The sequence below is a fragment of the Pseudophryne corroboree genome, chromosome 7 (assembly GCF_028390025.1).
Source record: "Pseudophryne corroboree isolate aPseCor3 chromosome 7, aPseCor3.hap2, whole genome shotgun sequence".
In the NCBI taxonomy this organism is placed as follows: domain Eukaryota; kingdom Metazoa; phylum Chordata; class Amphibia; order Anura; family Myobatrachidae; genus Pseudophryne; species Pseudophryne corroboree.
In genome coordinates, this window is record NC_086450.1 from 438,692,719 (window position 1) to 438,712,363 (window position 19,645).

At 45.6% G+C, this 19,645-nt stretch overlaps 1 protein-coding gene across 4 annotated transcripts in view; it reads left to right on the plus strand.

Annotated features, from left to right (window-relative positions):
- Positions 1 to 19,645, plus strand: part of LOC134945548 (farnesyl pyrophosphate synthase-like) — a 105,290-nt gene that overhangs the window by 1,411 nt on the left and 84,234 nt on the right. For all 4 annotated transcript variants that reach the window (XR_010182130.1, XM_063934910.1, XM_063934912.1 and 1 more), the window contains exon 2: positions 1,634 to 1,796. The gene's annotated coding sequence lies outside the window, so the exon portion shown is untranslated. The remainder of the gene's footprint in view (positions 1 to 1,633; positions 1,797 to 19,645) is intronic.

The window sequence follows — 19,645 nt, forward strand, 5'->3', positions numbered from 1 at the left end:
CCCTCCCCTCAGTCTATTCCCTAACCCTCCCTCTCCTCAGCCTATTCCCAAACCCTAACCCCCCCCCTCAGCCTATTCCCTAACCCTCCCCTCAGCCTATTCCCCAACCCTAACCCCCCCCCCCCCTAAGTCTATTCCCTAACCCTCTCTCCCCTCAGCCTATTCCCATCCCTCCCTCCCCTCAGCCTATTCCCTAACCCTAACTTAGAGGTGACTAACAAGTGAGTTGCACACCTGCGCACAGGTTCTTGTGTCATACTGATCACCTACTGCAGGACATGTGTATAATAATGCACTGCAAAATGCAGGGACCGGAACTGCGCATCCTGTCCCAAGTGACCGCTGGGTGAGGCTGGGGCAGATGGATGCAGTGAGAGCTGAACAATGGGAAGGGGCAAGGGATAGTGTAGTTGAGGGCATATCTGTATAGCTTAGTATTGGGCACGGTATACCCCACCCCCCTGCTGTGGCGCCCTGTATGTGCGGTGTTATACGCTGTTACTGCAGCTCAACAACATGCTTATGGACAGCGATACCGGCATCCCGATGTTTAAATCCCGACAGGGGAAGGTAAGTATGCTATCCCCTGCCCCCTACCCCTCCCTTCCCACAGCCTAACCCTAACTTCCCCCCAAGTGCCTAACTCTAATCCCCCCCCCCCCCCCCTCCCGGTGGAGCCTAGCCCCCCTACCCACAGTGTAACCTGAATAAGGTACACAACTATGTGGTACAATATGAATCATGGCCACTATGTATGGTGTAATGTGACTAAGATTGTGTTACTGTGTGGCGTAATTTGAATTGGGGTACTATTGTGTTTCCATGCCCCTTTCTGGTGAGACCACACCCCTTTTTGCAGCGTGCACCTATCCCTTTATTACGTATGGGAGGGCGCAAATTTATCTTTTGCAGGTGGGCGCCGAACCCCCTAGCACCGGCTCTGCACCTTACCTTGCATATTCCTGACCTGGCCCCCGCTCCATGACAACATTCTGAAATTGATCCGTGCACCCCCTGCCCCTCCGATCTCGAGCATGATGCCCGCACCCATCCCTCCCCCTCCCACCAATTGACGGCTCTGGCATGTGTCTTGTCTCCCCAAACCCCTCCCATAACCCCTCCCCCCTGTGGCGAATTGCGGACTCGGGGGGGTGCAGGCCCCTGCCCCCCACATATTACCCCCCGCCCCTCCCCTCCACAGGCTCAGAGGTTATGCCCCCTCCCCTCCACAGGCTCAGAGGTTATGCCCCCTCCCCTCCACAGGCTCAGAGGTTATGCCCCCTCCCCTCCACAGGCTCAGAGGTTATGATTGCAGACTCTTGCAGTTTGGCTGTCCCCCTCCCCCCGTTGCCGCGAGTGCAGGTTCGGTTCCGGGGCCCATATGCGACTTCTAGCCAGCCCCCCAGTGACATACTCCCGCAGGTTACCTGCTGCCCCCCCTGCTACGATTGCAGGCTCCAATGTGTTACTCATCAGAGTAACCATACCCCCCCCCCCATCCTGCCGCGACTCTCTCACTGCCCCCCCCCCCCCCCCTCCTATGCACCATACCCCCGTAGCACACGCAGGGAGGGGGGGGGGGGTTTCTGAGTACCCAGAAACCCCCCCTGATGGACTGCATTCCTTATTTTAGAAAGCCGCGATCGCAGCTACCGCTGCGGGGATGAGGGATCTATTGCCGGAAAAGTCTGCATAGTGACCTGCAGATACTGGGAGCTGCTGTGCAATGCTGTGGTGTGTCCTCATCATTCCAGTGGCTGTTCCGTGGCTGGCAGTGTCTCTCCTCTGCAACCCAGGTACATATATGTGCAGTACAATGTATATGTTTGTTTAAATGTACAGTACGTGTGTGGTGTGTTTGTGTTATGTATGTTTGTGTGTGGAGTGTATGTATAGTCTGTGTATTTTACCTACAAACACACACACTAACTGTCGTCACTCTCCCTGTCGTCACTGTCTCTCCCTGTCGTCACTCTCCGTGTCGTCACTCTCCCTGTCATCACTGTCGTCACTCTCCCTGTCGTCACTTTCCGTGTCGTCACTCTCCGTGTCGTCACTCTCCCTGTCGTCCCTGTCGTCACTCCCTGTCGTCACTCCCTGTCGTCATTCTCTCTCCCTGTCGTCACTCTTCCTGTCGTCACTGTCTCTCTCTCCCTGTCATCACTGTCTCTCTCTCCCTGTCATCACTGTCTCTCTCTCCCTGTCATCACTCTCTCTCTCTCCGTCGTCACTCTCTCTCTCCCTGTTGTCACTCTCTCTCTTCCTGTCGTCACTCTCTCTCTCCCTGTCGTCACTCTCTCTCTCCCTGCCGTCACTCTCTCTCTCCCTGTCGTCACTCTCTCTCTCCCTGTCGTAACTGTCTCTCTCTCCCTGTCATCACTCTGGCTGTCCCTGCTTTCACAATTTCAGCTCATTCAGTGTGCTACAAGGTGAATTTCGGCTCATTCAGTGTGCTACAATGTGAATTTCGGCTCATTCAGTGTGCTACAAGGTGAATTTTGGCTCATTCAGTGTGCTACAAGGTGAATTTTGGCTCATTCAGTGTGCTACAAGGTGAATTTTGGCTCATTCAGTGTGCTACAATGTGAATTTCGGCTCATTCAGTGTGCTACAATGTGAATTTCGGCTCATTCAGTGTGCTACAAGGTGAATTTTGGCTCATTCAGTGTGCTACAAGGTGAATTTTGGCTCATTCAGTGTGCTACAATGTGAATTTCGGCTCATTCGGTGTGCTACAAGGTGAATTTTGGCTCATTCGGTGTGCTACAATGTGAATTTTGGCTCATTCAGTGTGCTACAAGGTGAATTTTGGCTCATTCAGTGTGCTACAAGGTGAATTTCGGCTCATTCAGTGTGCTACAATGTGAATTTCGGCTCATTCAGTGTGCTACAAGGTGAATTTTGGCTCATTCAGTGTGCTACAAGGTGAATTTCGGCTCATTCAGTGTGCTACAATGTGAATTTCGGCTCATTCAGTGTGCTACAAGGTGAATTTTGGCTCATTCATTGTGCTACAAGGTGAATTTCGGCTCATTCAGTGTGCTACAAGGTGAATTTTGGCTCATTCAGTGTGCTACAAGGTGAATTTTGGCTCATTCAGTGTGCTATAATGTGAATTTCGGCTCATTCAGTGTGCTACAATGTGAATTTCGGCTCATTCAGTGTGCTACAAGGTGAATTTCGGCTCATTCAGTGTGCTACAAGGTGAATTTCGGCTCATTCAGTGTGCTACAAGGTGAATTTTGGCTCATTTACTGTGCTACAAGGTGAATTTCGGCTCATTCAGTGTGCTACAATGTGAATTTCGGCTCATTCAGTGTGCTTCAATGTGAATTTCGGCTCGTACCGTGTGCTATAATGTGAAAGGGGCACCAGTACTAGATAGTATAAGGGGTTCTACTACACTGGACACGCCCCCTTTTGGGTGACCACGCCCCCTTTTCTGGAGCGTGCGCGCCAAAGGCGCGTGCATAATTACATCCTTGACTTTTGCATACCCCCACTTCAAAATTTCCACTACGACCATGTGTGTGTGTGTGTGTATATATTTTATATACATATATATAAAACTACATACACACACACACACATATATGTGTGGGGGGGGGGGGCAGCTGACAATTTGCCTAGGGTGCTGAGAAACCTTGCACCGGCCCTGCGCATGAGTTATACCGGGAGAGAACAGTAGTATATGTGCATGGGTTATACTGGGAGAGAACAGTAGTATATGCGCATGGGTTATACTGGGAGAGAACAGTAGTATATGCGCATGGGTTATACTGGGAGAGAACAGTAGTATATGCGCCTGGGTTACACCAGGAGAGAACAGTAGAATATGCACCTGGGTTATACCGGTAGAGAACAGTAGTATACGTGCCTGGGTTATACCGGGAGAGAACAGTAGTATATGTGCCTGGATTACACCGGTAGGGTGCCAGATACACATAATGACCCCAGTAGTGCCAGATACACAGATGCCCCCAGTAGTGCAGTGCCAGATACATAGTTGCCCCCAGCAGTGCCAGATGCACAGATGCACCAAGCAGTGCTTGATACACAGATGCCCCCAGTAGTGCCAGATACAAAGATGCCCCAGTAGTGCCATGCCAGATATACGGATGCTCAAAGCACTGCCAGATACAAGGATGCCCCCAGTAGTGCCAGATACATGGATGCACCCAGTAGTGCTAGATACATGGATGCCCCCAGTAGTGCCAGATAAAAGGATGCCCCCAGTAGTGCCAGATACATGGATGCACCCAGTAGTGCTAGATACATGGATGCCCTGAGTAGTGCCAGATACACAGATGCCCCCAATACTGCAGTTCCAGATACACAGATGCCCCCAGCAGTGCCAGATACATGGATGCCCCCAGTAGTGCCAGATACACAGATGCCCCCAGTAGTGCCATTCTGCCAGATACATGGATGGCCTCAGCAGTGGCAGATACACGGATGCCCCCAGCAGTGCCATATACAAGGATTCCCCCAGCAGTGCCATATACAAGGATTCCCCCAGCAGTGCCAGATACACAGATGCCCCCAGTGCCAGATACACAGATAATGCCCCACAGTGCTGCTTACCACCGCTGCACCTGTGTCTGAGGCCTCTGACTCTGCCTCACACAGCCACTGCCACTGCCTGGGCTCTGCTGCCTTCTGCTTTATCTGAGGGCCGGGCAGGGCCGGTGCAAGGTTTCTCGGCACCCTAGGCAAAACTGAACCCAACCCCCCCTCCTCCTTATTCACGTTACTTTTACAGTAGTGCCTCTTATTGATGTCGCGTCACACAGTAGTGCCTCCTATTCACGTTACATCACATTAGAACCCATTTTCCGTTAAACCACACAGTAGAGTCAATTCACATCCTGCCACACGGTAGTACTCCTTATACACATTATGCCACACAGTAATAGTGCCCCTTATAACACAATATGCCATAAAGTAATGCCCCCTATACATTATTCCACACAGTAATGCCCGCTATACATTATGCCACACAGTAATGCCCCTTATACATTTTGCCACACAGTAGTGCCACTTACAGATTATGACACACACAGGAATGCCCCTTATAACATTATGCCACACTATAGTAATGCCCCTTACACATTATGCCATATTATGATTGGCTGCCGGTCCGGCTCGCAGATGGCTCCAGATTCAAAATAATGGTGTCATTGTCTCTCACATGGTTGTGTGCACTGTTCAGTGCACCACCTATAAACAGTTGGCACATAAAACACAAATGTGTGACTGTACTGGAGCAAAAATGCAAATATATTATATATATCCAACCTTTTTATAATACAGTATATCCATTTCATGAAAAGTGAGTGTCTATTATGTTTCTTTCTTTAATTACAGTTGTAAATGCTAGTTACACCCCTTCGTGTATATATATACTTATTGATTTTGTGTCCTGCATCCCCTTTCCTGTTTATACAAAATGTAAAAAAAGTAAATGTATACATACAGTGTATGTGTATATATGTATATATATATATATATTTGTAAAGCGGCACCCCTCAAAGCATAAACAGTTAGTTAAAGCAGTCAATAGCCGGTGCCCTCCAATCCGAGCTGCATCAATGTGTGTAGCATAATGTAGTTTCCATATGCGGCGGTACTCAGAATAAAACAGACCAGTAAGGTTTAGTTACCAATGTCTCAATGCTCAATAGGTTGCATTTTCGTCAGGGTGCAGAACGTTCTGCACCCTGACGAAAATACAACCCATTGAGCATTGAAAGGTTGGTAAATAAACCTGCCTGGTCTGTTTTATTCTGAGTTTCGCCGCATATGGATGCTATATATATATATATATATATATATATATATATATATATATATATATATATATATATATATATATATATATATATATATACATACATACTAGGAAGAATCAGGAGAGCGCACTAGTAAGTTAAAAGTAATCACTTTATAAAGAAACGGAATAATATCCACATACATTTAGGTTTAGAGAACATAGACACTGTCACCGTTATGCTTCGTCTCTCCCCCCCCCCCCCTCCCTGGACCCGGCGGGTGACGTCACATCGTCCACAGCAGCTAACCACGCCCTATATATATACATATATATATATATATATATATATATATATATATATATATATATATATATATATATATATATATATATATATATATACATATATATACACATGTGTATATATATATATATATATATATATATATATATATATATATACATATATATATATATACACACACACATACAGACTGGCAAGCGCCAGTCTGGTGCAAGCAGCAGTTACAGCCCAGGCATGTTGACTGACTGACATGTCAGTAGCCCCTAGACCAGGCTCCCAGATCCCGTATATCTACCATCAACAGAGTGACCAGCATCCTTTTATGTCAAGTTTATCCACCCACCAAGTGTCACCATGGTCCCCCTTTACATATGTCACATCGTGCCTTGTAGTGGTGGAGGGCTTTCATGGTGCTGAGGTTTCTGTCATTTTCTCATTCACTGACACGTTCGGCACTGATGCTACTAACGTCACGTCACCGCTGTTTACATTGGATATTGGCGTCCCAGTTGCTATCGCAACGGACGCACCTACATTGACGTCACTATGCCGCGACCGGAAATACAGCGGCTCCGTCGCGTCTCCGGCCGCACACCGTGCACTGGCGGGCTTCACTGGGATATAAGGTAAGTTTGCACACTCAGTCACTGTTACACACCTTGACAAAGGGGCATGTGAGCCCCGAAACGTCGGCTTCATGTAAACGATTTTGAATACACTTTTTGTTATTTATAAAATCCCCGAGTGCCGCTGTCTCTTTTTGGAAGCTTGCATCATCACCACAGAAGGCACCGAGGTTGGAGACGTCTGACAGGAGAGTGCCAGTCCAATTTGGGAAGTATATATATATATATATATATATATATATATATATATATATATATATATATACATACACAAATATATACATATATATATATATATATATATATATATATATAGATATACATATATATACATATATATATATATATATATATATATATATATATATATATATAAAAATTTCAATTTATAGCATAAGATAAGTTTGTGGACCCCCTTATATGTTTTCAGTTAATCATCCCCACCCCTAACATCCGTTGTACCGACCCCCCCCCTCCAGATAAATTATACCTTTTAACCCTTATGTAGTATTAGAGTAAGATGACAAAACATGATTTCACATACATTTTTTGCTGACTGTGGCTGGGACTATCATATATGTGCGGTTCCAGGAGGTGGAGCCGGCCGCGGTCAGGCAAATACAAGGGAGCCAACCCAGAAGCAGGAGGGCGGCATGCAGCTTGTGGCAAACGGCGTCAGGTGAGGGAGCATGGAAGGCTGGGGGCAGCAATCGAACCTCCCTGCCTACGGCTGCAGGAGTTGGAGGGAGAGGACGATGCTGCTGCCTGCCCGGATTTAGGACACAGCAGCATCGCGCTGCTGCTCCTGCTTGTTGCCGGGGTCTGTCAGCAGAGTGGGCGCGGCAGCCACAGTTCACCCTGGCCGGGGGTGACTGATAGTGATTGCTGCGGCTGGTTAGACCCGCACTGGGGCCGCCGCTAGCCAGCCCTGCGCAACATGATTTTTAGTTTAAACTAATTCAGGAGGGGGATGCCGCCCTCTAGTGGCCGGCGCTCATAGGCAGCTGCCTAAAGCTGCCTAATGGTAGCGCCGGCCCTGGGGCCGGGGAGAAGAGCACAGTGCATGCCTCTCTTTCCCTCGGTGGTAGAACTTGTGAGTGGTGGGCCCAGGTGCAAAAATATGCTTTGGGCCCCCCTCCTCTGCCCCACCCCAAGTTAATAATATGCCATATGGCAGTGGGTGACAGAGCAATGTAGGGAGTGAAGGGGAAAGGCAAAGGGTGACAGGGCAAGGTAGAGAGTGACAGGGAGAGTCAGAGGATGACAGGGAAAGACAGAGGGTGACAGGGAAAGGCAAAAGGTGATGGGGAGAGGCAAAGGGTAATGGGCAGAAGTTGACAGGGTGAGGTAGAGAGTGATGGGGAAAGGCAGCAGGGGGCAAAAAGAGGATGAGGCAGTTAGTTACAGGCAGAGGGTGACAGGGTGAGGTAGAGAGTGATGGGGAGAGGCTATGGGGGTTGGAGAGTGGCAGAGATTGATGGGGAGAGGATGACCGTGAAAGGCAGTTGGTGACAGCAGAGGGTGACAGGGAGAGGTAGAGACTAATGGGGAGAGCCTATGGGAGATGAGAAGAGAGTGACAGGAAAACAATGACCGGCAGAGGGTGACAGAGAGTGGGTAAAAGGAAGAAACCGTTGGTGACTGGGAGAGAGTGATGGGTAGAGGCAGAGGGTGACAGAGAGTAGGTTAAAGAGAGAGGCTGTGGGTGATGGGGAGAGAGAAAGAGGGTGATGGGGACAGCCAGAGGCAGAGTGTGGCAGACAGTGGAGACAAATATAATTCAATTTACTTACCACCTACTGTACCACTGTAGAACATCAGCATGTGGAGGGCAGCTCCTCATTGGGGTTTTGCACCAAGGAGCGAGATCGTGATGTTCGATCTTCACTGCCAGCAGCAAGAGAGAAGGTAGTCTATTAGAGAGGAAAGAAGAGCCAGGAAGGGTTGAGGGAAGGAGGATGGAGCCGTGGCCCTAGTACATAATATATTTGCAGCTCAATTTAATTTAATCTTAAACTTTTAGCTCAGCCAGCCCATGTCCACCCCTGGCCCGGCAGTGCTTATGTGTCCACGCTGCAGCATAACACACAAATATAGATCTTGTGTATAACCGAGACTGATTTGCCTCATGCCACATGCCAGTGTGTAATATGCTGCTGCGTGGATATATAAGCACAGCCAGGTCAGGGGTGGATATGGGATGGCTGCGCTGTATAAAAATCTAAGATTAAATTAAATTCAATTAAATTGAGCTGCAGCAACACTGTGTCTTTTCCCCCCCTACCTGGCAGCCATAGCCGTGAGCTGCATATTTTATTAGGGTGTGCATCAATGGAGAATCTGTATAGCATCACCCCTTTCCACATTTCTTTAATATTAATATCTTCATACAATCATGTACAGTACAAATAATATGTCATCAGCTTTACATAAGCCCTTAAATTCAAGGAAGGTGACTGATGTTCATACATTTCAAGTACAGTCCTCAGACCCTAGTGACAGGCTGACAGCCAGGTGCCTGCTGCTGTACCCCTGTCCATTGAAGAGAGTCATCAGTCTGCCCTAAGTAACCACAAGCTGCGGCCCTGCTGACAGAGATACTGACCCTGGTGACCCATTCCTGCATATTTCCCATGCTCCTCACTTGGAAAAATAAGAGGTAGAAAATTTGCTGCACTGTGATGAGATAGTAGAGGGGTGGAGCATCTGCCCTACTCCCCCCCTCATCATCCACCTACTGTCCGCATGTCGCCCCACCCCCCTGAGTGCTAGCTGCTGCACGCTATAGCTGCTCACATTTACCCAACCTAACCCTAACCCTTCAGACCCATAGCTGCTGCCGTGCCTCACTCTAAGCAGTACTGCCATAGAATGTGATGGCAGATAAGAACCATCTTGGCCCATCTAGTCTGCCCTTTAAACATGAGTTTATTAAATAATCTACTAAGCACGCCAAAGGGCTGACTTTGCATATATTACACATAAGTGGCACATTCCCTGCATAAATCATACTGCGCATATCTTAGACATGATCTTAGCACAATACTTCCACTTATGACATATCTGTAGGATACTGGATATAAGACCCCACAAGAAAACACCCACTAATCTCACCCTGCTGTGGGCACTGGGGCATAGAAGTTCCTGAATGAAGGTACATGAGAGCATGGAGATGACCACGACATGCCAGCTTCCAGCTGGGGATGGTGCAGCACACATAGTAGGGGCACGCAGCCCCCCATAGCAAGGGCACACAGTCCTACCCCCCACACACACATATGGGCACACAGCCCCCACACCAGTGGCACTCAGTCATCTCCCCACACACACTTGGGCATACAGCCACCACAGCAGTGGCACAGAGTCGCCCCCACACACACATGGGCACAAAGCCCCCACACCAGTGGCACACAGACCCCCCCCACTCACACACATGGGCACACACACACACACACACACACACACACACACACACACACACACACACACACACACCACCCACAGCAGTGGCACACAGTCCTCCCCCCTCCCCACCACATGGGCACACAGCCCCCACACACACACGGACGCCCCCCACAGTTGTGGTAGACAGCCCAGCCACCCAGCATTGTCACACAGCCGATGCCCACAGGGTTACAATGCCCACAGGGAGGAGGGGGACAGGGCAGCAGCTCACTTACATCCAGGGTCCAGATGAGAAGGGAGGGGCGGCACAGCATATATCTTCAGCGGTGCTGGCAGCATTAGTCACATGGCTACCAGGGGGGTGACTCCTGTGGAGGGAAATGGCTGTGACTGCCACTACTCCTTCTTCCTTTCCTCCCCGAAACAGAGCGGTGTGCGGGGAAATGTAAGAAAGGGGAGGAGCTAAGAGAAGAGGGGAGGGAAGCCCCTCCTCCCTCTCCAGCCAACTCCAATCCTGTGTCACCACTGCTCCCATGGCTGGGAAGGAGAGCGCGGTTGCAGCGCACCTATCCTCAATCCGACTCTTGTAAGCCCCGTCCTTACAAAATAGAGGGTATGGCTATTACTCGGGTTCACCGACTCCCCAGTGGCCCAGTCCAAGCCTGCATTTGTTTGAATACTGTTAGATTGTGACGGGAGGATGTCATTTACATATGGGAACCGGTTCTCATGCTGTAGCGGTTATGATAAGGATGCTTTACTGCTAAGCTAATTGGCCAACTATTATGCCTACAAATGCTACCTAACTGATTATGGTGGCCTAAGATATTGAGATATGTTACCTAGGAAATGATGCCTTAGATTGAATGGTCTGAGATATTAAGTTATATGACCTAGGTAATGATGTCTTAGATTTGACAGGTAAATGAACCTTGACACATACAGAAAATTCACCACAGAGACAGAGTAAATCTTTTTCAATATGTTTAATTGAATTTATAGCAAAACAGTGGTGACTAACATTGATCTATTATCAGTAGTCATACAGAGTATATATTTTTTTAACTCTACCCCACTTATTTTAAAGAAAAGTATTAAAAGTTATGTTTTAATAATAGCAATCATATTGAAATAATTGATGAATTACATGTTAAAAGAGTGCTCCAAAAAAAGCAATCGTCTTTTTCTGGCAACTGCCAATGTAATAATTCAACCATACCCCACAGTCCTAGTGTCCACCTAGACTGACAGAAAAAGACAAGGAACATCCAGTGAAGACAAAATATTGCTAATGACAATTAGAGATGAGCGGGTTCGGTTCGTTGAGATCCGAACCCCCCCAAACTTCACCCATTGTACACGGTTCCGAGGCAGCCTCGGATCTTCCCGCCTTGCTCGGTTAACCAGAACGCGCCCGAACATCATCATCATCCCGCTGTCAGATTCTCGCGAGATTCGTATTCTATATAAGGAGCCGCGCGTTGCCGCCATTTAAACTCGTGCTTTGGAGATTGAACGGAGAGGACGTGGCAGCGTTCTCTCCCCTGAAAAGCTCCGTAATCTGTGCTCAGTGTGCTGCAAATATCTGTGCTCAGTGTGCTGCAAATAATCTGTGCTCAGTGTGCTGAAAATATCTACGTTCTCTGCCTGAACACGCTCCATATCTGTGCTCAGTGTGCTGCAAATAATCTGTGCTCAGTGTGCTGAAAATATCTACGTTCTCTGCCTGAAAACGCTCCATATCTGTGCTCAGTGTGCTGCAAATCTCTGTGCTCAGTGTGCTGCATTGTGGGGACTGGGGACCACCAGTATAATAATATATACTATTCTATATAGCTTCTATACTGCTTGTCAGGACACATGTGTTACAGTTACACCGCTCTGTACTGATATATATACAGTAATGTAATATATATACTATTCTATAGCTTCTATACTGCTTGTCAGGACACATGTGTCACACTTACACCGCTCTGTACTGATAGATATATATATACAGTAATATATATACTATTCTATAGCTTCTATACTGCTTGTCAGGACACGTGTCACAGTTACACAGCTCTGTACTGATAATATATACAGTAATATATATATATATTATTCTATAGCTTCTATACTGCTTGTCAGGACACATGTTTCACAGTTACACCACTCTGTACTGATATATATACAGTAATAATATATATACTTACTATTCTATAGCTTCTATACTGCTTGTCAGGACACATGTGTCACAGTTACACCGCTCTGTACTGATATATATATATATATATATATATATATATATATATACAGTAAGCAATTCCATCCCATACAGCGGCACTCGGAGTCTGATTCAAAAGGTGCAATAAAGTGCTTTTAATCGGTCATGGTAACAATTTGCAGTCCAACGTTTCGGGGTGTAACCCACCCCTTTGTCAAGGTGAGCAAACGAAAAGTGAAATAAAACAAAAATGACATACCTTTATATGTGTAGGAGACCCGTCGGCGGGAAGCTGTGTGCAGGTAAAAGCTCTGGTTTCTGTCCAGCTAATGTGACGTGTATGTGTGTAGACTGGGATCACGTGATCACGCTGTCCGGCGCACCATCCTGGCGTTGCCATGGTTGCCTCCAGTAAACGGAAGTCTCACTGCTTTCTCGTCGTGGCCATGGCAACCAAAGCCGTCCGTGCGGTCGCGTCTTCAGCGAGATCACTGTCCCCTGCTGTGTATAGTGCATTGCTGGGAACAGAGACAAAAATAAAGTGACGTGAACACTGAAGTGATACTAAACTTATGCACCACTGGGAATACCTGGTCTATTAAACTCTATGGCGTACAAGTGTAAATATGTGGAAAGAATGTCGTTACTGTGAGATGGTGTATCCACTACAGTGTGAGATGTTGTCATAAAGCAGACACAGAGAAAATGTGTCATTCACTGGGTGCCACTTCTATAGGGCATAGATCAAAGTTTGTCTGTGTCTGTACTATGTATAATGCTCGTCCTCACTGATATGGACCACCATCCTGTATGTTAGGTATACAATCTACTATAGCACTTCATAGGTTACTATACAATACTATAATATCAAAACAAAGTAAAAGTCCCATGTCACAATCTTTGGTATGTCCTGTGTTGTAACTGACACACTCCATATTATTCAGCATAAGGCTCTATGCCTCTGTCCGTTGGATACCAAGATTTTCAGAAGACACTCCATTGTATCCTATCATTAAGGCCAGTCGGTCTGGTGGTGTTGAGATTGAATTGCCATCGTGCCTCTAGTTTCAATAGAGCTCCAGCTCTATCTCCGCCTCGAATATTTTTTGGAATGTGGTCAATGATTTGGAAGTTCAGTTCATTTAGAGAATGACCCCTCTCCGCGTAGTGTCTCGCCACAGGTTGGTCAGATTTTTTCTGACTGAGTGCCACTTTAACTGAAGACCTATGCATTGCAAAGCGTTCCCTAGCTGTGCGTACTGTCTTCCCCACATATTGTAATTTGCACGGGCAAGTTATTAAATACACTATGTGGGTAGTAGTGCATGTCAAGACATGCCGTATAGAATATATGCGACCCGTGGCAGTAGATGTGAATGAACCTCCAGTGCTCATATTTTTGCATGTCTCACATCCCAAGCATCTGTAGCACCCAGGGGTCTTAGTTAAAAATGTATTAGGTGGCGGTGTTTTAAAATTTGTAATGTCAGCATGTACTACAAAATCTCTAATGGTCTTCCCCTTGGTGTAACAGGCCATGGGCCGTTTCTTCTGTAAGGAGCGAAGTTTCTGGTCTGTAGTTATAATGGGCCATAAGGCTGTTAGTGCCCTGGGTATCACCGGGCTTGTGGTGTTATACCTAGACACAAAGGGTATAATTTGGTTGGTCTTCTTTTCTTTAGATTGTAGGAGATCATCTCTTTTGATGGTAGCCACCTGTTGCTCCAGCTCGTATAGTGTCCTACGTTGATATCCTCTGTCTACAAAGCGTTCTGTTACATCTGAAAGTGCTCCTTTGAGTGCAGATGGGTTGCTAGTGATCCTGGCTGCCCGAATGTATTGAGACTTAGGTAGTCCTTTTTTCAACGCCCTAGGGTGGTGGCTGTTATACCTGAGCAACGTGTTTTTATCGGTGGGTTTGTGATAGATGTCAGTTTGTAATCCATCGGAGGTGATTGACACGTTGACGTCCAAATAATTTAATTGTTTTGCATCACTCTGTGCTGTCACCTTAATGGGTGATGCCCTGTTGTTGATGAACTGAATCATTGCTTCAAACTTGTCTTGCCCACCGGTCCATAGAATGAATACGTCATCTATGTATCTTGTATAGTGAAGTATATGGTGAGAGAACTCTTGGTTCATAAAGAACATATGTTGTTCCTCTTCCATCATAAAGACGTTCGCGAAGGACGGGGAAACATTACTTCCCATGGCACACCCGCTAAGTTGGCGGTAGAATCTACCGTCAAAAAGGAAGTAATTGCGTGTTAGCGTGAGTTCAAGTAATTTTAGAAACAAAGTGTGATCCAGCGATTTCATATCAGTTTGCACAAGGAACTCTTTCATAGCGGTTAGTCCATGATCGTGGGGGATGCTAGTATACAAGCTGCAGATGTCTACAGTGCATATTAGAGTATTAGGTGGTATAGCGGAGATGGATTTAAGTTGCTTGAGAAAGCTGGTGGTGTCCTTTAGATGGTGAAGCTGCTGGCCAATGAGTGGCTGTACTAGACTATCCAGAAATGTAGAGACAGGCTGATAGATGGATTTGTGTGCTGAGATTATCGGCCTGCCAGGCGGATTGGTCATACTTTTATGTACTTTGGGTACCGTATATAAAATCGGTGTTACTGGGAACGGCTGCTGTAAGGCTGTACGTAGCTTGGTGGAGATTAGATGCGTTTTTACTGCCATGTCAAGAATATCGTCTAGTTCCTTCTTATAGAGTATGGTGGGGTCTGTTGCCAGTGCCTCGTATACATTATGATCGGCTAGCTGCCTATATATTTCAGTCTTGTAATCGGTCACATTCTGGATCACAATCCCGCCCCCCTTGTCGGCTGGGCGGATCACGATGTCCTTGCATTCCCCCACTTGTTTGAGGGCTTTATACTCAGATTTAGACAGATTATAGTGGATCTTGTTAGTGGCAGCCGCATATTTTGACACAGATTCATCAACTAATCGCGTAAAGGTTTTAATAGATGGGTTTGAAGAAGCTGGATCAAATTTAGATTCTCGTACGGTGTTTATAAAATCTTGATGTGAGTCAGGAGGAGCCATAGGGACATGTTCTTGAAAATGTTCCTGCAATCGTAATTTTCGGGCAAATTTATATAGTTCAGTTTGCCAATTCAGCTCATAAAATTTGGTGGTGGGGACAAATGACAAACCGTAATTAAGGACCTTACTTTCCAGTTGAGTTAACTGGCGGTCTGAAAGGTTAAATATTACGTCTTCTTTGCATCACCTTCGGCTTCTCACTCACGTTTTAGGTAATAATCAGAGTAAACAGTATATAAACAAAACAGTCCTGGGGTGCCTTATCCCAAATGAGCAACGGGGACGTTAATCTCCAAACTCCCATAGGTAGTTGATGCAAACGGATCGGCACTCACCTAATGTGTGCTACTGTGCTCCGGTGCCCTCTGAAAATTCATTACAAGCAGCAATTCCATCCCATACAGCGGCACTCGGAGTCTGATTCAAAAGGTGCAATAAAGTGCTTTTAATCGGTCATGGTAACAATTTGCAGTCCAACGTTTCGGGGTGTAACCCACCCCTTTGTCAAGGTGAGCAAACGAAAAGTGAAATAAAACAAAAATGACATACCTTTATATGTGTAGGAGACCCGTCGGCGGGAAGCTGTGTGCAGGTAAAAGCTCTGGTTTCTGTCCAGCTAATGTGACGTGATATAATACAATAAAGTGCAGTGTGCATTGGCGCTCATACCATAAGATGAATATCTATTTTTCACAAATAGGATTAGGGTGGTTACACCAACACCCACCAGTAAAATCTTCAATCTCAGCGATTATAAATTGTCTGAGGTCGAACAATCAGTATTAATGAAGGGACTAAAGTTTGCCCCATCAAACAACCCCAATCCCTTTGAGTTATTCGTGGACTTGCAAAAATACATCAGAAAATTGAGTATAAAGAAATTCTTCCAGGCAAAAGAACCCTGTAGTGACGCCTCCTCGAATAATGGGAGGGGCTTCAGAAAGAAATCTCATTTTTACCCCCAGCATGTGAAAGGAGGAAGTATAGAGTGTTTCAACTCTATCATGACAAAGGAATTAAGAAAAATCCCTAAATGTAAAACCAGTAACCTCACACAAAAAGAAAAAATGGCCCTATTGTCTCTGCAGAATAATAAGGATGTGATCATAAAACCTGCAGACAAGGGCGGGGGGGTTGTTCTTATGAATAAGTCCCATTACATCGGGGAAATTGAGAGACAATTGGGAGACGTAGGCACCTACAGGAAACTGAAGGCGGACCCTCTTACCAACATGAGTAAGAAGTTAGAGGAATTATCTAAGAGGGCAGTAGAGGTGGGAGCCATATCCAGTACAGAACGGGATTTTATACACCTAGATAATCCATCAACTCCCACCATCTATATCCTGCCCAAGATCCATAAGGATATGACAAACCCGCCGGGTCGACCTATAATCACAGGTACGAACAGTCTGACATCGAATTTGTCAGCGATGGTTGATTCCTTCCTTCAGCCTTTAGTGACCAAGACTCCAGCATTCTTGAAAGACACAGGGGATGTCCTGAGAAAGCTGGAGGAAGTCTCTTGGACTAACGAATGTACAATGGTGAGTGCCGATGTTAGTACCCTCTATACCATTATAAATTGGAATGAGGGAAAAAGAGCCATAGAGTTCTTTTTACAAAAAAGTGAATACAAAGACGTGGTACAGTCATTCATTCTGGAATCCATTGATTTTATCCTCAATAATAATTATTTTTATTTTGAAGGCGTTTATTATCTCCAGATCCGTGGCACCGCCATGGGCACCAGGTTCGCCCCTAGCTATGCAAATCTGTACATGGCCTATTGGGAGATGCAAACTGTGGATGCTATGAGAATGGCAGGGGTGAACCTGGTGTCATGGTGGAGATTCATAGATGATATTTTATTTATTTGGAGGGGTACGGACGAAAGTCTACTTCCCTTTTTAGAATCATTGAACCAAAACAATTTTAATATTCACCTTACTTTTACTCAGAGCAAGAAAGAGTTAGTCTTTTTAGATCTTAAAATTTATAACAAGGGAAATTCCATTTGTACATCAGCACATCGGAAACCCACTGACTCCAATGCATATATAAATATTGATAGTGAGCACCACCACAAGTGGTTAGAAAATATCCCAGTCGGTCAATACAAACGTCTCAAAAGAAATTGCTCTGATCCTGAAATACTTGGCATCCAATTAAAAGAGATGGGAGACCGTTTTCGAGAAAAGGGGTACCCTGAGTCCATTCTAGGGAAGGCAGAAGAACAAGTAACTAAAATAGATAGGAAGACACTTCTACTAGAAAAAATGCCAAAGAAATCAAGTGACAATCCCTACGAATGGGCTTTTGTAACTAAATATGGAGCTCACCACAAAAAGATTGAACGGATTTTCAAACAAAATTGGAGGATCCTGCAGGATGACCCAGTTATTGGAAAAATCCTTCCTAATAAACCTATGTTTATTTATAAAAAAGCAAAATCCCTCAAGGACTGCCTGGTGAAAAGTAGTTTACCAGACAAATCCCTGGTTAGGACATGCAACCAGGGCTTCAACAGGTGTGGAGCGTGTCTAATGTGTCGAACCACATATAAAAAAGACCTCCCACGGAAAACCACAGAGTTTACAGTGAAGGGGAATAAACACAAAATCAGGGATTTCATCACATGCAATTCAAGGAACGTGATCTATCTCCTTGAGTGTAAATGTGGGCTTTTATATGTGGGCAAAACCTCCAGGCCTTTAAAAACTAGAATGGCGGAACATGTCTACAATATCCGCAAAGGCCTGGAGAGTCACCCATTTTCAGAACACTTTGGTAAAGTGCACAATAAATGTGAGGGAAATATAATTAGGTATCTGGGCATCCAGCAAGTAAAAACCAATTGGCGAAATAGGGATCTCGAAAAACGTTTGGCGCAGAGTGAGATGCGCTGGATATTTGATCTTAACTCCTTGAAACCCAATGGTCATAACTCTGATTTTGAATTAAAGTGGTTTTTAGATTAATCTTGTATTATCACATCATGTTTTTATCCTTTGTTTTAACTATTCTCATTTTACATTTTTTATCTCTACATGTCACTTTCTGAACAACTATGGAATTCCATATGAAATACCTTGGATAAGGAATAAACCCACTCGGGTATTAGGGAAGGACTAGTGGGAATACGAAGTACCACTGAGCTTGGTCAGAGTGGGTTAATTTCCTGAAGAAAAAGTTTAAATAAAGGTAATATGGAAAGAGTTGAAATCCTAAGAATTGGAAAAATGCGGGACCTTTCCCTTAACCAAAATGGCGGATGAGGACTCACCAATGATCGTGCCAGTTTGGAAACAGAATCATGTACTACAGATAGTCCGTTTATAACCTCCATCTGCTGTTATGAATACACAAAACGAAATATGACCGTGGAGGATCTCTATCTCAATATTCCGCTCTCAGAATGCATGGAACGCACACGATGTCAACTTCCGGTTAGTGCTGGAATGCAAGGTGCGTCACTTCCGGCAATAGATGCCGGAGACATGGAACGCATGCGATGTCAACTTCCGGTTAGCGCTGGAACGCAAGGTGCGTCACTTCCGGCAATACATGCCAGAGAAACATCGTTCCGCCTTCAGAGTACAGGTGACTTCAATAAAAATTAGGATAATGGGTATAAAAACCCCAGTAGGTCACAACAGACTTATCCATGACTTGAAAAAGGTAGGACTTACCTACCGAAACGCGTTGTCAATTAGAACGAACTACACCAGGACCTGTGGAGCAGTGACCTTTCCGGGACTCATTTGCTGATCTAAGCCCTGTGCGGTGGTGCCGGGCTGTATCAGCTCTGGACCGCAAACTGCTTTTTTAAAGCTAGCCCACCGCAGGGCCATGATATGGTGAGAGATTCTTACTCCCTTATATGCACAGTCACTTTGCATCAGACACTGTCTGCAGGTTCCATCTTTGTATTTTATCAGATTTCTGCTATTTATGCATATGTATATTATCATTTTTAGCCATTAAATATATTCCATTTTATCCATTGGTCTAATCCTATTTGTGAAAAATAGATATTCATCTTATGGTATGAGCGCCAATGCACACTGCACTTTATTGTATTATATCTTGTATAAACGGGATTTATGTGTTTGTCCCACTGAGTGAAGAAGCAGGGCAGCTCTATCCATTTTATTGCGCAGAATTGCTGGTGTGCACCCTTTCTGTGTATCAGCTAATGTGACGTGTATGTGTGTAGACTGGGATCACGTGATCACGCTGTCCGGCGCACCATCCTGGCGTTG